We start from the raw sequence: 18,627 nt of genomic DNA, 5'->3' as shown, positions 1-18,627 counted from the left end.
TATATGATAACTGGCAGTCCACATGCTGTCATTTTCTATCAAATCTTATTTAGCATAAAAACAGTTCAAGTCACAACCTTGCAAAACTCATCTATTAAAATATACAATTTTTAATATTGCTGAGTTTTATAGATTTTTCTTTCTCTTACTTCCAATAATGTTTGGCTACTCTTTTTCACCTCAATTTGTTTATAGTGTGAAATGATGAACAGACTGATTCTGACCAAAAAGTCAGGTCAAGAAATTATATTCAGTAGTCTATCTGAGTCTTGCTTAAGGCTGTCAGCTGGAATTTGAGTAGAGGTGACAGAAAGAAATTCAAAATATATTTATAAATATTATCAAACATTAAATTGAAATTTTTATTTAAAGGCTTAATTAAATATTACATTTCTCAGTTTTTATTTCATTAAAGGTATTTATAAAATAGTACATTATATAATTATATGGAATAGGTTATACCTAGTTTTCATCTGCTTTCATCTGTAAGCCAATAAATTTAATTATCCTGACCTTTGATGTGTATAGAATGTATTTTAAAACCATGATTAAAGGACAAGGTCAATTTCTTTGTTAGATCTTTCTATTTAATGAGAATGAGACAGTAGACATGTATAATATGTAAAGATTTCAAAATCAGAATTTGAGCAAATTTATAGTATGATAAGTCTAACTGCCATATTTTGAGCAAGATCTATTAATTTAATATATTCTAAAAATTCTATGGATTTTGTAGCTTTTCATAATTTACAAAATGCTTTTCCATGTTTTGCCTCATATCAACCTCACAACAATTCAATGAGAAAAATAATAGAACATTTTTTAGCCATACTCTGCTGAGAAGAAAATGTCATTGAAATTAGCAAGTCACTCAAGATCACTCCTGTCAGTGTTGGAACTGGAATTATCATATTGTCCTGTGTCTCTCCTAAGGAATAGGAGAGACACAGGACAAATCCATGTGTACAGATGCATACGACTCTGCACCTAATTGTATGAATTGCAAGAAAAAACAAAACCTTTTTATACATATTTATGATTGACTAGGAAGTCATTACATGAGTTTAAAATAATTTTCAATTAATATTTTATTATTAAATGAGAATTTGCGTATGCTTTTTTCTCTTTTTTCCATAAATACTAGTGTATGGAAAACATGATTTGCAATATAAAATGAGCTTCTCACTTGGCTTCCATTATCATGAAACTATTCCTAAAGAGAATCCTCAACTGGTTTGAAAAAAGAGCTCTTGAGTTCTGGGTTTGAATTAACTGGAAGCTTCAGAGACAGGTAGGGCTCTGGTTCTTGAGTATTATAAATACAATATAGAGTTGTTTTAATCCACTTGATTGGAATTTTAAAACTTAGACTGGTGATGATTTTTTGTTTGTTTATTTGTTTTGTCAGAGAACTAATATTAGATCTGCAGGTATCTGATTTTTCTTAGAGTTTGAGTGAATGAATGTATTGGATATATGTATGTATAAAATGTTTTTAACAAAATAAAGTAACTTTCTCAAAAAGTTTACAAATCATCCTAAGTATTCTTGCACTATCATTAACAACTGATATCCCGTCAATGTCTGTTTTCCTCAACAAGAAAGAGAGATGAAAAAAATAATCTCTGTCTTTCCTCTTCACCCTAAAAATACACAAAAGGAAATGTCAGGGTGGGCCTTGTTTCTCTGTCAATATTGAACAATTCAATATGGAAACACAAATACCAATTCTAATTTCTAATAAAATCCTTAGACAGAACCTAATTAGCTACATTTTAAAACCCAAAGGAAAACAGTACTTAGTGAAGAATGTTATTTAGTCTATTTCTACATAGAATTACCAAGTTAAAATTAGGAGTCTCAAGTGGTTTTAGAAGACTATCAAATGAAACTATGGTTTCATTTGCTGTGTTATTATCTGCACAATAATACCTTCTTCTGACCTAAGAAAGTAGATACAGATGTACACATGTGCACACACACACAATCACAAATATTTTAACACAACCTAGAATCTCCTCATCCCACAAAGAGTTAAGTTACTTTACCTTTCTTCTTCCGATGTCTCTGCAGGCTCTCTAACAAGGCCATAGCAACCATAACTCAATGGCCTGCTTGAGTAGCTTACATAGGGCCCAGTGCTTATCAAAAAAACCATTCAATTGACGATTATCTCTTGTTAAAATGACAACAGATGATCCTGTGTCTTCTATGAGAATATCCTTCAATATGTACTTTCTCAATATGTACTCTTCAATATGTACCTTTTCATTTCTATGTACAAATGAATGAGTTTAATTGTGAAAATTATAAGCATCAAGGCTATCTGATAATAAATCTCTTAAGAACAGGTTCTATGATGTTTGTCACTCATAGGACTATAGAGCTAGAGGGACCTCAGAAATATTTTTGTCTACCTTCTCTTTTTTTTAAAAGATAAGAAAACTAAAGTTCAGTAAAATTTAATGCATATTTTAGAAAACATACAAGTTAATTCATCTATAAGTATTGAGTGACATAGAGCAAGACTTCATCTTGATCTTTACCTGTATAGATTACCTTTCAATTGATCTAGAGCATACATGTTACCTGTCTATTGGAATAATTCAATTCCCCTTACATGTTATACAAACTACTTCACAGATTATCCCCAAATAGTTTTACTAGCCTCATCTCTCATCACTGGGTATCAATCAAACATGTTCGATACACCCATGGGGAACATCTCACAACAAACTCTTCATCCATTTATGTTTTTACAGAGTCTGCTCTTCCATTTAAAATGCTAAATCTGGGAATTTTTGTATTCCACCTCCTCTGTAAAACTTATTTCAACCATGAAAGCAGCTGTGCTTGTTTGTTATGCTGCTCCCATAAACTCTGGAAAAAATATCCATTATAGCATGAATCACATTGAATTGAGATAAACTGCTTGCTTATTAGTCTCTAATTTTACCAGAGGATTTTGAGAGTAAGGACCACTCATGTTGATATTCTTGGTGTCCAGTATACAGCTTGGCACATAGTAGGCCTTAATTAATGTCTGTAGAACCAATAAATAAATGAAATGAGGAGTAAAATCTATGTGCTTATAATCTAAATCTGGAAAGCTTCCTCCACTACTCTGTGCTGACTTGGTTCATCCTAAAATTCTATCTCTTGGTTTCTGGGTGTCTTCTCTATGCCAGCCAGTACTGTACATGAGGCCAATTCAGCCTCGATTTAAACTTCCATTTAACTCAAATGGTATGAATTCAAATCTTCATTCATTTTAACTGGAAAGTTTGGTTTGGGTTAAAATAACTTTATTCATTCACTCATTTGCTCATTTATTCTATACACACTTCAATTCCTACTAAGCTCATTTAAGACAGGAGCATCTATCTCAGTGGCACTCTCTGTTCCAGTTGCATTTCACTGCTCTACACACACATAGCTTTAGACATCTATTAAATGGACATTCTAGACAAACCAGTTTGGCTCCTCATCTTTTTTTCCAAAAGATTTTTGTTTTTGTTTTTGTTTTTTGCATATTTAATAGTCTAGTATAAAAATAGCCTAAATATAGACTGCATTTTTTTCCTATGGATTATCATCACAAGTTTCATTACTTAGATTTATTTTCTATAACTTCAAAAGAACAAATTACTGAATTATAGGATGTTAATTAAGTATGTAATAGCTTACAGTGTTACCATAGACAAGAATATGTATTTGTTAATTCTAATTATGAGATAAAATCATTCAATCAAGTCACCTTGAGGAGTCTAATGGAATTACAAAATTTTCTATTCCAAGAAGCATATTTCCATGCATTTTTAAATAACCAAAGATGTTGCAGATATGGTGTTTTTCTCTCCATTATGTTATCGGAACCTAATCCAGATCATAATTCTCTCATTCCAGGGAACTGAAAAAATTTAAAGGAAATAGTAGAATAAGCCAGATAAGATTCATAACATGAAGAAATTAACAACCAGAGCCAATTGTCTAGCAGAAACCAGAATTAAAAAAAAAAAATAGTGGACATATGGCTTGGGGGGCATATGGCACATCCTTTTGATTAGACAAGATAGATAATGGGAAGAATTATTTCAATCCCCAGATCTGCCTTCTCCCATCGAATTACCCCAAAACAATATGTTTTATAATGTGTAAATTGGCAATTTTTCTTTTTAACAAGAAATCTCAGAATATATTCAGATTTGAGGTTAGCCTAGAAATAAACTTAATGACATTCTAATTGTAGAAACAACTGCTTTCCAAAGATACACATGTAATAAATAAATAAATCAACCATCTTCTCCATGGTAGTGAGCATTATCGCCAAACAAAAATACTTTTGAGCCTATAATCAGACTCTGTAAACTGCTAGGACTCCTTGTCCTTTTGAATGCAGAAATCCAGTCTAGTTGAATTAATGAGAAGAAATTCACAATGAGCTTGTTGAGAGTAGCAGTTTTATCACAGTCAAATTGCTGAAGGAATTGAAATAGTTTTCTCTCATTGCCCTTCCTCCAAAAAAAAAAAAAAAAACAACACAGTGAATAAACCTTTTATTTTTCTGCCTTTCCTTCTCCAGAATGCCTTTTTTCTATCATCTTTGTTGTCTAAGGTTCACCTGGACTTCAAGCATAAAAAAGTTCCATCCTTGCAGTAAAACTATAACATTCTGAGAGATGGTTCTCTTTCTCAGCATTTGATGACACTTGCTCTTCCTTATATTATTCATAATCTTTACCGACCTCCTACTTTGCTAAATATATATCAAAATGTCTTATTCCACTTTATATGCACAGTACTCAGAACAGAGTCCCATACAAAGTTGATTATAAATGTTACTTTTTCAACAATTCCACTTTGAAGCAGTATTACATGATAGTTAACAGCAGAGTTCTGAAATCCTGCTGCCTAATTTTGAAAACTGGCACACTATTTAGTCACTGTATGACCTTGGACAAATTCCTCAATTGTCATGCAGCTAGTTTTCCTCATCTACAAAATGTTATAATAATTATAGATTCCTCTGAGGGTTGTTGTGAGAATGAAATGAGTTAATACACACATAAGGCCTAGTAAATGTTCTGTAAGTGTTAGAAATCATTAAACAAAAGAACAGCTTCTATATGAAGTTCTAATATGTGCCAGACACTGTACTGTTTTACATATATTATCTGATGTAATTTCCAGAAGTACATGATGATTCAATATTCTAAAAATACAGAAATTGATTACTAGAGGACACAAAACCATAAGGGAAGATAGAGTAAACTTGGGATTGAGTCCAGATATGTTTGGCCACAAAGTACATATTCTTTTGTCTACACGCACTGATACCTATGAGTGTACTGGACACTCACAATCTTTTACATATATCATTTTATGTGATCTTCATAATGATCCTTGCATACTCATTTTACTGATAAGAAAACTAATGGTTATAAAAATTACTTTCTCAAGTTCAAAATTCAAATAATATACTTCAGAGACAAAATTGTGAACCAAGTCCCTTTACTCTCAAGCCAGTGCTCTTTCTGCCATGTAAAGTGTAATGAAGATTCTTCTCTTTGTATATGTCCATGAACACTGCTCCACTGTCCATTGAGTGAGAATGAGCACCTTACATTTCCCTTGAGAATAGGAGCATATCTTTCCTCATTGTGCAATATTCCTAGTAATGACTGATTTTCTTCTCTTAGATCACTTGGAATCAAACCATCACTATCATGTTTGTTTTGTATGTTAATTAATTTCCCCTTGCGGGCATGCTGTAACTTGCTTCATCAGTCACCATTTTAAAAGCCTGTCACAGACTTTTATGAATTACAGAAGACCTAAGACATTTGTACAAGAATGATCATCTATTTCTTTGTACTTGTACATACTGCTGGCTTTGTCAGAAGCTGCATTAGTTGAATTATATCAAGCATGCCTATATTCCAGTTATAGAATAATTAAATGTACAAATATAGATAAGAAACAAGCAAAGTTATATCAAAAAATCTATACACTATAAACAAGAGTCACATGAAGAAATTCTTGTGTTATTTAGAAATTATTTTTAAATCAAGGAAAGAACAGATTTTATATTAGTAACCAAAAATCTATTTTAAGTAATAATTAATCATGGTTTTAAGAATGAATTAGTTTAGAGAAAAAATCCTATAATATTATAATGATACTTTTTTCTTCCAACAAAAATGACTTGAGAAAATACTACTTGTTTAGCTTGTTACAATATCTTTCTTGCTCTTATTATCTTGACTATTAATAATCTCCAATATACAAAAAATTATTCATATTCCTGTTTCCTTTATTTTATATGCCAGCTCACCCTAAACTCTTTTTAATTGTCAGAGCAGTGATTAATATTTGATAGCATTTAACTGCGTGTGTATATTTTAATATAAATGATGTAAAAATACTTGCTCAGGAAATGCAAAAACAATGTTTATATTTTTTTTATTACTATTATAATAGTTATATATAGTGGCATGAAAAAAAGAATAATGCAAATTGGAATGATGTTGTGAATGTTGATTGAGGTGTTACTAACTAAATTTCTTTCACTTAAATAGCTATACTTTTTTTAACTTCCTTCAGAAACACTTATCAGCCAGGGTGAAAATTTTATTAGCATTTGTTGCATATATTTCTTTAATTTTTTGTGTAATTCTATTTATGTTTTTTAAATTTGCTTCTCTTTTACATGTACCCAAGCCAAAATAATATATAGTGAACTAATTCATATAGAAATCTCCAGATAGAGTAATAATGCTTCACATTTATATGCAACAATGTTCTTTTTCCAAAAGACCCCCTTGATACTATAATTATTATGTATTTAGAGATCTCAAATACTCTAATATCTCTTGTCCCCAGAACACTATCGCTCAATTTATCTTCTTATCACTTATGAAAGTATAGATACTCTTGTTAAAATAATAAAACAGGATAAATATCAAACTCTGTTTACACAAAATACATCACATTTCAAATTGGGCTAAAAATAAATTTTCTGTAACCTATGCCAGTAGAACTGGCTAATTAAATGCCTAATATTGAAAACCTATCTATTTGAGGCTTGTCGAGGATTCCAGAACCTGCAGTTCTCTTTCACAGCTGGGATCATGGGAACCACATGACTTGCTCAGCACTGGTTTTATACCTAGAATTACTCTAAACTAACGACAAAAAGTTTGAAGTAGCTCTAGCCTCATGTTTCAGTTAACCTGAGTTTGTCAATTTTATCCACTGTCAAAGAATACTAGAGCTAGACAGTAGTTAAAGTATTAAGAACAGATTTTATTCAGAAACTGTTTTATAGAACTGTGTTCAAGCCCAAATACAGCAAAGAAGAATGGAGAATTATAGCCAAGGAGCAAGTTGAATGATTGGGAAATGAAAACAACAGGGAGAGCCTGACTAGACCAAGTTAACAGATTCTTGCTGAAGGCAGGCCAAGGCAATCAGATACTGAGAGTGAGGATAAGGAATTTGATCAGATATGAAGAGTGATCAGTTATGGAGGGTAGAGGATTCCTCCTAAACTGTCTTTGCAGGATTCTTGCTAAAACTGGACCATGTAAAGATGAACATAGAAGCTCAAAGGTTGAGTTTGAGAAAAGAACTCAAAAGAACCTGACTAAAATTTGGTCAAAGAGAGACTTTGTCAGCAATATATTAATTGCACAGGGCCTATTACTAATATTAAGTGTGGCCTTATATTAGTAATAGGATAACTTTCTTTGTTATATTTAGTTCCCCTTTGAGTCAAGGTTCTTCCAGAAGTACACTTCAAGACAAGATGTGTGTGAAAGTGGTTTATTGAGCATGTGATCCTGGGAAGCACCAGTAGGACAGTGGGGAAGTGAAGAAAGTGAGGGAAGGGAAGAAAGAGAAAAAAAGAATGCTTTATCAAACAGGATACCATTGTGGGTACTGGAGCTCAATCTTAATGGGGGCGGGGCAAGGAACCAAGGGTATTACCCACTAACTCCAGTAAGTCATTGGTTGAGGACTTTCCCTGTGAAATGGTAACTTCTTGGTATTTCAGTTTTTCAATGTACATGGACAGAATGGGCACAGAAAACCCTAAGAATAAGACTTGCTATTGCTTTGAGTAGGAAGCCATTGGCTTACCGAAAAATAGTGCCCAAGGTCATATAAAGTGGCGCTGACAGAGTCTACAACATTTATAAACCATTGCTTTCCTTTCTTATATTCTGTCCTGATATCTGCTTCTTATAGTAGAAACTCCTCTTGGGCACTAATAGAAACTGTTGGACTAGCCTGTGGAAGCTTGTTGTGGCTCTACATTTTTATTAAGACAGGTTTATTGATGTATATTTTACATACAGAAAATTTCACTTTTATTTTAATACATGCAGTTCTATATATTTTGACAATCCCATATAATTATACAAATACCATATAATTAAAATATAAAATATTTCCATCTCCTTCAATAGTGTATTTCTTTATATGCAATCTCCTTCTCCCACATTCATGACCTGGAAACTATTGATCTGATTTCTGTCCCTATACTTTCACCTTTTTCAGAATGTAATATAAATGGAATCACATGGTATGCAGTCTTCATCAGGAATAGAAATAGGTGAAGGTCTGGAAGCTAAACTGAAATAAACAACAAAAGTAGAAAAGATTCAATGTCAAGTGAAATGCTAATTTTTTTGTTGTGGTTTTATTGTACAAGTATGAGAAAACTGAATAAACCTAAGAGGGAAAGAAGAAGAAAGAATGAAGGATAAGAGAGAATTGTGAAGAAATAAGGTACAACACAAACATAATGTGTGTATCCACACAGAGACCCAAGGTCATGAGAATTAACAAGTTTCCGTTCATTACAGAAGCCTTAAGATGTCTTACCATTCACCTATAGCAACTGGACTTCTGGATAGTCCTAGAGCTAGAAATAGAAGTTTCTGAGTCTGGGCTAGACCTATTATGGTGATTAATATTTTCTACACCTGTAACTCACACTGCATGTTATAAAAAAAACTCTAACACCATTTTAACTGCTAATAACTATATTTTAAATAATTGTGACATGTAACCTTTGATCATCAAAATAAAAATTTTACACTATGCTCAATATTTAAGTAAAGTACCAGAAATTATAACTCATAATTGAAATTTATTCAAATTAATTTGGGTGTTTTTATTAAACAGTCTTGAAAGTTACATTTTGTTTCAACTTTGTGAGAAATCTTTCAAAACTGATAGAAAAATAAATATTTTGAAACAGCATTTTCTATCTTCAAATATGTTAAAATGTAGTATTAACTTTCAGGATCTATTCTATCTTAAGTCCTATGTCAACACCTTACAAGTCTGTCTCATGAAATAAAATGTTAAACATTTATTAGCTTTTCCTTGATGCACGAAATTTACATTTACATTCAAGATTTTTTTTAAATTGTTAGGTTTGTTTTGATGAGAAAACTTTCATCCTGTTTTCTTCGTTTTTGTAATACATCATATGCTTGAATTTTTGACACAAGCATTTTAGAAAAAGCCAATTTATTTCATCTCAGTCAATTGAACACAATGTATCATCAGTTCTCCTAGAATGAGTTTTTTTTATCACCAGGTTAATCCTTAGAGACCTGAAGTGCCAGCCGCCCATGAGGCTCTCATCTCAACAGAATATTCAACCAAAACAGTAAGCAGCAAGAGGTTTCGATAGACAGATATCAAAACTCACCAAATCCATAAATCTATATCTTAAATACAACTTACTGTTGAATACATAGTCTCCCACTCACTATTTCCTATTCAACACATACTCTTATTCATTTGCAGCCTCTGAAGTCATGTCTTAAAATAGATAAAGAAGTGTATTTATCTATCACTTTCCTACTTGTAAACTTACATATGTATGTTTGTGCTATCAAGTCATTTGAATAGAATTATAATATCTTTAGAAATTATTCATTATGAGTTAAACTGCCACTTACATAGCAGGTAACATTTTCTGAACATATGAAAAATTTTTTATGATAACATTATTCCTCTTAAAAGACTTTTGACTAAACTCAGTGACGAGTTGGGGTTCAAATCTTTATTTAACATTAAATACTTTTTACAATCCCGCTCCAACATAACTTTGCAAGCTTATTTTCTAGAATCCTCATGAATTTACAATTAATTCTATTTAAAGTGGTCTGCTTGTGATCCCCTAAAACAGCAGTCCCCAAACTTTTTGGCACCAGGCACTAGTGCTCTTATGAGAATCTAATGCCTGATGATCTGAAATGGAACTGAGGCAGTGATACTAGCACTGGGAAACAGCTGCAAATACGAAGCATAACTGGGTCACCCACCTCTCATCTCCTGCTGTGTGGCCCAGTTCCTAACAGACCATAGATCGGTACCGGTCTGTTGCCCAGGGGTCAAGTACCTCTGCCCTGAAACACCTTGCAGGTTTCCACCATCTGCTTTTATCCATGGTATTTTCCCATGGATAGTAATCTACTTTCCTCTTTTGCCTAATTAAATTTTACACATACTTCAAGACCTAAGTCTATCTCCATCAAGCTCTTGGGGTTGTCCTTTGTTTAATCATCTCAAGTTAAGTGATCTCAACTTTTTCTGAAACCATCTAAATATTGTATCCATAAATAAAACATTGTATTTGTCTGTTGCTATAGAATTCAAAATTATCTGGGAATATTTTCACCAAATTTAGGTGCTATATCTGTGATGGGCTGGTTAAAATATAGGCTACATGTTCTACATAAAGCTTAAGACTTCACAGAAACCTTCTGCAATGGATAGGCTGTCATTTTCCAGAGCAGTTAAAACTGGGGTATTGATTTGCACCAGTACTAGAAGATATATAAAGTTTGGTCTAAATTGCAGGCTATGTGGCATATGGAAATTAACTATGGGGAAAAGAAGAAGGTCAGGATATTTTAAAGAGATAGGCAGTTGAAATGGACATATAACAAAGTTCTTTTCTATAGATGTGCCATTAGTGTTAAGATACCATGAACAGAGAAAATATATAATGGTTCCAAAAATGTTTTCAAATTTTCAAATCAAACATAACAAATGTAGATATTCTAAATTACAGGAAGAGAATAGTAATTGAGTCATTTCTCATATAGAAAACACTATACAGCATTCTCCAGGGTAAGAATCAGAAGAGAATTATTTAGTTGATCTTGATTAAAATCGAGGAGATAAATATCAATTTATATATTTTCCAATCACACAGGTACTATATTAAAATACTGTTTTTACTTTTGTCTTGAGTAATTAATGTATACTCTTACCTTCCGATGACTCTATATTGTTCTTCAAATATATTGAATACTTATTGAGGAGTCATACCTTGTATACCCTCAGAAAGTGGTGATTTGAACACATGTATAGACTTACTGACTAGTGAAAATATTTCCATTAGAAATATACCTAATTTAAAAAATAAATATGTTTTGGTTTGGGAAAAAACACATGAAAATACATGAAAAATTAAATCTATTTATTTATTTATTCATTCATTCATTCATTCATTCATTCATTTAACAAACACATTAAGTGCTTATCGTATGCCAGGCTCTTCATTAAAAACTGAAGTAAATTTCTTTTTTTAAGTTGTGTCCCAACTCATCTCCTCATTTGTAAAATATAGATGTAATTTACCTATTAGTTTTTTTATTGTGTCCTTGACGAATTATTTCTAATTTAATAGCTTAAACAACATCAATTTATCTTATAGTTCCATAGGTCAGAAGTCCAACAATGCAATATGTATATGCCTTACTGTTGAATTGTACCCCTGAAAGTTACTGGATTTTGTTAACCAATATCACCATAAAAATAAAAAAAATTTTTAAAAGTCTTATTAGTGTTTAACCATAGTATGTCAACTGGTGTTCTTCCTGCTTTATTCACCAATCTTCAGGAGAAAACATTATCATTGGTATAAACTGAGAAAGGATATTTCCTGATAAAAACTTATAAACTATTATTAATAGATTATTAAAGTGAGCAAGAAAAGTAACATACCAGAAACCATAATAAAATTCCTAACATAGCCACTAGACATATTCCCAATATCAGACTCTGAATACAAATAAGAAATAAGAATTTGGCCTAAGGTTAATAATTACTATTAATGTAAAGATAACATGACTTTTCCAAAATAAAAGTCATCCACAAAATACGACAGAAGTTAAATAAAAATACTCTTCCCTGGAATCAGAATGATAGAGCTTCGCTCATCCCTCTTGTGACCACATCAAAGTTGAGACAGAAATATGGAGCAAAAAGCAAGCAGAGTCACCTGGGCTTTAGATGAACAGAAGCCCTACAGCTAGGGAGAGAAATAAGAAATCACCCTGCAACAGTTAAAGGTCAAAGAGGGCGAAGATGTGATGCTGCGTCTGCAGTGGCTGAGTGAGACAAAAATCTACAGCTGCATAAGCTGGAAGCTGCAGACATCTATTAAAGAGGACACATATGCAACCAGACTTTCATGGTGACAGACCTGCTCACTCTGAGCACCAGTGCCTTGTCGGCAGCTTGAAGGATACCAGGGACTTACAAGAGGACAATGAGTTGTCAGAGCAAGGGCTGGAGGTGAAGTTTTCTATCTCCAGAAGGGTTAGTGGTATCCATTGCTCCCCTTTGAGCCCTCCTCACTCCCAGTGCACAGACGCAGTGCCACCATAGCTGAGACATCAACAAACTGGATATCAGAGGTCGCTTCTCCCAGAGCATTCCCTGAAACTCTACTTCCCCAACTCATAGGCCCACCCAAGCCACATCCAAGTGTGTCCTCCCTGAGTCCGGTGCTCCTTGCTGAGCCAACTCCAAGACCTACACTGGTGGCTGCTGGCCTCATTTTCAGGCGAGGCCTCCTGAGCACTGCATCTGCGGGTTTCTTGCTGAATTTTAACAAGTGGCCCCCAGAGGGGCACAGTCTAAAGCTAAACTTGGCCTGAAGCTTAACCCCTCTCAGGACTGCACCACTAGGCACCTACTATACAAAGCCGTGCTAATAAGACAGGAGACTTAGGAGCTTTGCTTAATACATAGAAACAGACACAGAAAGGCAGCCAAAATGGGAAGACAAAGAAGCAGAAACCATATGACAGAACAGAACAGAGATCTAGAAATAATGGAGTCAAGGAATCTAACAGATGCAGAGTGCAAAATGCTGGTTATAAAGATGCTCATTGAACTTAGAAGAACTGTAGATGAACTCAGTGAAAACTTTAACAAAGAGATAACATAAAAGTGAAAATGGAAATTATAAAAGGGAACCAGCCAGAAATAAAGAACACATTAGAGGGGCTCAATAGAGTGGATAAAGAAGAGGATCAAACCACCGATATAGAGGATGGGGAAGCCAAGGACACCCAACCAGAACAGCAAGAAAAAGTAACCAAGAATATAATAATAAGTTAATGAGCCTATGGGACAAAATTAAGGGTAACAACATCCTGTGTCATAGGGATACCTGAAGAGAACAAGAAGTTGAATATATATTTGAAGAAATAATGATGGAAAACTTCCCTAACCTGGTGAAGGAAATAGACATATGACCCCAGGAAACTCAGAGAGTCCCCCAAAAAAGTAAATCCAAAAAGACACATCCCGACACATCATAATTAAAATGCCAAAGATTAAATACAAAGAGAGAATTTTAAAAGCAGCAAGAGAAAAGCAGTTAGTAACCTATAAGAGAGCTCCCATAAGACTGGCAGCTGATTTCTCAAAAGAAACTATGCAAGCCAGAAGGACTTAGCACAGAATATTCAAAGTGTTGAAAACCCAGGATCTACAACCAAAATGCTTTATCCAGTAAAGCTGGATATCATTTAAGTTGAAGGAGAGATAAAGAGCTTCCCAGACAAAAATAAGGTAAAGAAATTCATCAACACCAATCCAGTATTTCAGGAAATTAAAAAGAAAAAACATGTATCAAAAACAGGAATAAAAAATGGTAATAACTACATATTTATCAACAAATACTTCTAATGGAAAAGAATTAAGAGCTTCAACCAAATGATAGGGGAGCAGGATAGATAAGAAAACAAGACCCCTCCATAAGCTGCCTACAAGAGACTCACTTCAGATTAAAAGAGACACACAGACTAAAAGGAAGGAGATGGAAAAATATTTGCCTTGATGAACCTAGAGAGTATTGCACTGAATGAAGTAAGTCAGATAGAGAAAGACAAATACCACATGATTTCATGGACATGTGGAATCTAAAGAACAAAATCAATAACAACAACAACAAAACTCTTATAGATACAGATAATATTTTGAAGGCTACTAGGTGGGGGTGCTTGGGAAGATAATGAAAAAGAGCAAAGGGATTAAGAAGTACAAATGGATACATACAAATAGTCATGGTGATATAAAGTGTAACATAAGAAAAATATTCGACAATGTTGTAAAAAATATGTAAGAGGAAGAGAGGTACCTAATTTAGTGGGGTGACCACTTCATGAGTTATATAGTTCTTTAATCACTACGCTGTATAATTGAAACTAATATATTATTGTATGCCAGCTATAATTGAAAAAAAAAACTCATTGAATTGTACAAAGTAAATATGAGCAACTAATTGTCTACTATACTTCAATAAAGCTTTAATAAAAAGAAAAAAAAATACTTTGCCCTCAGTTTCAGTTTTGTGAAAAATATAGGGTAACTCTTACAAAGACATGATATAAGTTTTACTACATAGATTATCTTTTGTGGGAACTAGAATATGATCATTGCTACTTTTAGCCCTGTTTCTCTCTCTCTCTTTCTCTCTCTCACACACACACACACACACACACACACACACACACACACACACGCACTAAATAAAGCACTAAGAAATTTAAGTAACGGTTTCAAGATTAACACAAAGTAAGTGTTAACCACAAGAAATTAATGAAACAATGGATATTTCTACCTCTTATTGACTAATTTGGACAAACCATTCACTTGGGAGAAGACCATTAACCTCTGTCCAAACTCGCCCATATTTATAGATTGACTAAAAAGATGAGATGGCAATTCAGTCAATAACCTTTGACACAAATTCAGACAAATCTTGTGCTCCTCACAGTGACAAATTACTCTAGAAAATTAACTGTCAAAAGTGCAGCAATATGATAAAGATTGATTATTTTATTCTTGCCAGTCCGCTTTGAGTTAGAGTGACAGCCTCATTTGGACACAGATGGCACCGAAAGGGAAGGACAGATCAAGTCTTCATCTCAGTTGAGAAGGAGAAGATGAATTTCATGAGATAACAAGGGTGATTATTCTTTTTTCCAAAGAAGAGGCTTGTATTTTGTGAGTGCCTTTTTAAGATTATCTTTTATGGTCTCAGCAAAAAGGAAGATCATATTTTTAAAACTTTTGCTACACCTCTGAATGAACCACCTAAAGGTAATTTTAGCTGCTTGCTTAGAGTTTGAGAATGTTTCCTTCAACTTTTACATATTTTACTAACACAATATAATGATTTTAAGTATTTTTAAATTACACATAGAGCTTTAATAAACAATATAAAATAGTGTATATTAGATTTTAGATTTTTTTCTTCAAAGATTGCAAATAATAGCTTACAGACTAAATTTTATGAGAAACGTCTTTCCTTGATATTTGGTTAGGTATATTGGAAAGGATATTAATCATTTCAAGCAGAAAAATCAGTAAAACTGCCCTTTTAGAGTTTCCAAAATCTGTTATTTATTTGATTTCACATCAATACCTCTCACTGCCAAATGCCTTATAATAAGATATTTTTCTAGAGAGAATATTTGAAAGTTTATAGCATCTCTTCCAAAAGTAACTGGAAGCTCAGTGAAGCATCACAAATTCATGTGTGAAGTTATTCCTCTAAGAGAATGCTTCCCATTGTATTTTTACCTCCATTGTAGACCTACAAACAATAGGGGAATAATAGGGGAAAAAAGAAATGGAGCCATGTTATCACAGAGATAAGTCTACAAATCTTGTATAGTGGAGGACTTGTGAAGAAGGCTAAAGGAGAAGGACAGGGGACCATGGGGGACATGGACAAATGACAACTACAGCTTATATCTGCAAGGACACTGCAGAACTGGATAAGCTGTCAAGAGTGTGAAGCAGGACATGTGCTTCAATTCACAAGAAGTAGACTCTTCAAATAATTAAACAGGACTCTAACTAATTAACCAAAGGAGTCAAGAGTTCTCAATTACCAGCTTTCTGAGAAGAAGAAATACATCAGTGTTCATCAGAATGCATGGGACCATGTAGTTAAAATTTCTGGATGTTCAGCTACCTCTAATTAGGTTGTTTTGGCAGAATATGGTCTTAGAATATGCTGTGGATATTACAGTGAGCAGCTATTAGAGAACTAACATGTTGTGATGACTACTAGGTATACTAGAAGAAATCACCAAAGACCCAGAAATTTCTCCATCTCTTTATTTGATCATCATTTATCATCAAATCAAGCAAGACACTGATTCCCCAGCTGCTGGGAGTACTGACTGCTGACTGCTCACAACTAAGTCCTTCTTTGAGAATTGGCCTTGACTACAGAAAGCATTTACCTGAAATTAAGCCTTTGCCTCCAAGACAGCTTTCATCCAATGACTGTTCAATAGGGGTAGGTATAATTACTAAGCCATCTATGCTCAATTTTCAATAACTCTGGAAGGTTATCACAGTTCAATAGCTACCTTTTGGATCAGCTGAGACCAATATTCTGTGTTGTTCAACTTCTCAATCTGCCAACCTCTCTCACTCCTTCATAAGTGTTCCTGAGAAATTCCTAAATAAACTTCCTGCATACAAATTTCCTTCTTAAGACTATTTTCTGAGGAACCTAACTAAAAACAATTCTTACTAGGAGTGGTTCAGAAAGTAGAATAAAAATGAGAATTTGGATTATCACCAGCTGTCTGGGCAACAAGAACTGCATCATGGGTGGTAATTGGAGTGATGATAGCAACTGGCGTATTATAGCAGAGAAATTTTTAAAATGTGCATTGATTGTAAAGTAGCATGGAAAATTAATTAAAGCATGTGCATCAGCAGGTGTACTATTTCAGACATTTGAAAGGTTTGGAAGAATAGTTACTACAATTGACAATAGAATGGGATGGCAGTTGCACATGTTTTTGATGCATTGGAGAAAGAAAATGAGATTCACATTGGCTGACGTCAGAGGCCATATAAGCTAAGAGTCAGATCTAGGACTTAATATAAGCAAAGCAAAGTTCTAGAGATACTTGATTTGTCAACTCTGGCAATTGTGTTATGCAAAAATCAGGGCTCAGATTAGGAAGGAATGGGAATCTAAAACATCGGTGGAGATACCTGGCATGAAACAGTCAAAACCTTGAGACAATGAGGATGCAATTCTTCCCTTTTTATAAGGCCTATTATGACAGTACACACTTTTCTCAGGATCTACCTCCACTGATTCTCCTAGCTACCAGACAAAAAATTAAGGGAAACTCACAATGTAATCCAGAGAAATGCTGGCCTGTTAAAAAATGAAAAGTACTAGGCCAAAGGAGCTATAGGATATAGCCAATACATATCAGTAAATCCACAGTAATATGCGTAGGTCTGGATCAAGGTGAAAAACATATAGGAAGATAAAGGCCAAGCTTGGTATATAAATGAGTCAGTTCATTTCATAAGTACATACTGAAATATATATTGCTGATACAGAGCAGTCCCCCTTGGGATGGCCCTGAAAAAAATGCCATGTGGGAAATAATCCTAACAAGAAAAGCTTTTGATGCTGCACCTGATATTCCATTTTGTTTAGAATGAGAAGTTGTCTAAACCAAAATGTACATAAATTTATGGTACAAAATGATGATTTCTTTTTCAGGGACCTGGAAAGACAAAGATTGGAAAATAAAGAACAAGAAGTTCTGGGATAAGTATGTGTATTGATCTATCTGAATGGTCATGAAGTGTAAAGATCTTTGTATCATATGCCGATGCCCATGACAGAGTTTCCACAATAGGAGAGGCACTAAACAATCAAGAAGACAGAATGAATTAGCCAGTTGACATAAACCATCCTCTGTCTTTGGACATTCCTAACTTGTAACAATGAATTCTCGGCCAAATTTGTGTTGGTGGCAGCAGGGATCAAGACTTTTCCTGGGCCCAATAGCTAGAGATTCACCCATCAACAATAATCTAGTTACTTCCAAAACAAAAACCAATTCTGAGCCCTGATATGGCAACATCTCTTCAATCGTCCACTTGGTGGCAAGTTAATTTCTCAGGACTCTTCACTCTGACAGGTGCAGCTATTCATCTTGATGAAATCAGCACATACTTGCTTTTCTTTCTTACAGAGCATTGGCTAGCCTCCAGGGAACCTGAACTAGGACACTCACAAAGTGACTGACTGTTGGATCAATTCCACCAAATAAAATTTTAAACATAGAAGGAGGAACTTATAGGTGTTAGTGATCACAGGTTTCAACAAAAGAGATAAATGAGGGGAATCTGTAAAACAATGGTTAAGGAAAATTCAAAATGACCATTGTGCGGTCATCCTGAAGAGATCTTAATCTGGGATCCTTCAGAAAAAAACTTCTTACTAAAATGTTATAAAAAAAAAAA

This window comes from Pteropus alecto, unplaced genomic scaffold (assembly GCF_000325575.1).
Source record: "Pteropus alecto unplaced genomic scaffold, ASM32557v1 scaffold57, whole genome shotgun sequence".
Lineage (NCBI taxonomy): Eukaryota > Metazoa > Chordata > Mammalia > Chiroptera > Pteropodidae > Pteropus > Pteropus alecto.
Note: the sequence above shows the minus strand (reverse complement) of the source record.